Source organism: Pteronotus mesoamericanus, unplaced genomic scaffold, assembly GCF_021234165.1.
Source record: "Pteronotus mesoamericanus isolate MK-2021 breed Mesoamerican mustached bat unplaced genomic scaffold, CSHL_Meso_final contig_164, whole genome shotgun sequence".
Classification (NCBI taxonomy): domain Eukaryota; kingdom Metazoa; phylum Chordata; class Mammalia; order Chiroptera; family Mormoopidae; genus Pteronotus; species Pteronotus mesoamericanus.
In genome coordinates, this window is record NW_026555065.1 from 31660546 (window position 1) to 31662731 (window position 2186).

The 2186-nt window shown below is 42.6% G+C and overlaps 1 pseudogene; it reads right to left on the minus strand.

Annotated features, from left to right (window-relative positions):
* Positions 1–859: 859 nt before the first annotated feature.
* LOC129064122 (LYR motif-containing protein 4-like) lies at positions 860–1131 on the minus strand (annotated as a pseudogene).
* Between the last annotated feature and the right edge of the window lie 1055 nt (positions 1132–2186).

Below are 2186 nucleotides of genomic sequence, written 5' to 3' on the forward strand. Positions count from 1 at the left end.
TCCTTGCCCCAACTTTTGTAGCTACATCTAAAGCTGTGTTAAAGGCCCGTGCCCTCTGAACACACAGAGGAATTTTTGCCAAAAAGTTAATAGGACAAGGTGTAGTGGATACTGTGATATGTGTTGCAATTTCCCCACTTCAGGACCAAAGCACTCACTCCCCAGTGGCTGGGATGGTAGTGACAGACAGATCTCAGCCATATCCCTCTCAGGGAATTGCTCACAGTGGCTGAGAACCATCGTGCCTAAAGTACAGCATCTTCTCCTCCTGACCCCACCCTCTGTCCCCAGCAGCCCATATTTAGTGAATAGACAATGAGAGGGTTTAAAGGCCTGGCCCCTTTACCTTAATTCAGGACACTCTGCAGGGTCATTCTAGTTCTAGAGCTTCCTGTGGGATTAGCTGAGACCTTCGTTGTGACTGCATCAAAATTCAACTCCTCCTGCTCACTCATGCTTCCTTCACTCTCTATTATAGCATTGTTTTTTTAGGGAGACAATTCTGTTTATTGTCAGGGACCAAAAAACAAAGCCTAGAGATGCTCTAAACAAGTGGTGATGAGCTACTGAGGGATGAGTTGGAGAAGAAACAGTAACACACAGCATTATTTTAAGCGAGCTCCAGCTCTTCGTTCTAACACTTGAACTAAAAAGAGATAGCTACCATTTTTCACTAAGGCTGCAGAAGAATGGAAACTCATTTAATTGATCCGTTCCTAAAGGGCAGGCTGAGCAAGTGGTTATTATTTTAAGCTACTGCAAGAGGCCACTCATGGTCTGTTGGGATCCCCTATCCCAAGCATAGAATGGATGCTGAAGGTGGTCCAGGGTTGCTTGTGGTGGCTGGTGGTGGTGGTTCTTAGGTCTTGAACTTCTCTTGATTCTCAGTGATAATCTTGCCAGTCAAATACCATTGACCAATGTGGACCTGTCCATGAATCATTCCCAGGTCTCTTTTGGCTTTATTCACTAGTCCGAATTTCTAAAGGATTTTTTTACATTCTTATTTTCTTTGAAGGCATCCCTTATGCTGATAGCATAAGTTCCGTAGTTGTAGGCCCTGAAATGCTCACCTACTCTTAGCATTTCCTGGTACAGATCAAACACTTGTGGATGACTGGAGGCTGCCATTTTGTGAAGGAAGGAAGGAAGGAAGGAAGGAAGGAAGGAAGGAAGGAAGGAAGGAAGGAAGGAAGGAAGGAAGGAAGGAAGGGAGGGAGGGAGGGAGGGAAGGAGGGAGGGAGGGAGGGAGGGAGGGAGGAAAAGGAAAGGAAGGAAAGAAGTTTTCTTTGCAGAGGTCCTGAGTTTAACCCAACCACAAATTATAGTCTATGCAAAAACCACAAATGAAATAAAACACAGTGGGGTTTGGTCTCTCTAGCAGGCCAGGGGCCTCAGCCCAAGTGAGTACCTGCCTGCACTTAGGATCACTGTGGACCCTTCTATAAATATTGATCTCAAGATCACTTCCCAGTAAACTTCCTGAATACAAGTCTTTATCTCAGTGTCTGTGATAAGGTTCCCGGGGAACCTGACTTATGATGCAAGAATATAAATGTAAATGTGGATGGGTTTTAATTTTAGAATGTGTGCATTCTGTGAATGTTACGAACGCCCCAAAATAGGAAGTTTGTTTAATGGATCATGCTACATCCATAATATGAAATACTATAGACACATTTATTGGAATAAATGTTTGGGTTGCATTTTTTGTATATATAACATATATGCAGAAAAATGAACAAATTTTAAGTATAAAACTTCATAAAGTAATCCAAAGTGAAAACTTCATAAATTAATCCAAAGTGAACATAACTTTGTTCACCACTATCTAGGTTAAGAAACTTAGTTTTATCAGGAGCCCAGACGCATTTTGAGAGAAAAAGCAGAACCTGAAGCAGTATTATAAAGTATATAGTATTTATTTTTTAAAGGTTTTATTTATTTATTTTTAGAGACAGGGGAAGGGAGAGAGGAAGAGATGGAGAGAAGCATTGATCTGCTGCCTCTCGCACATGCCCTGAATGGGGACCAAACTGAAGCCCAGACATGTGCCCTGACCAGGAATCAAACTGGCTGCCGTTTGCTTTACAGGGTGACCCCCAGCCACCTGAGCCGCATTGGTCAATGCAGTGTCCCTTGTTTTATAAGAAATGTACATAGCATAGACTAAGGTGTGGAAAATT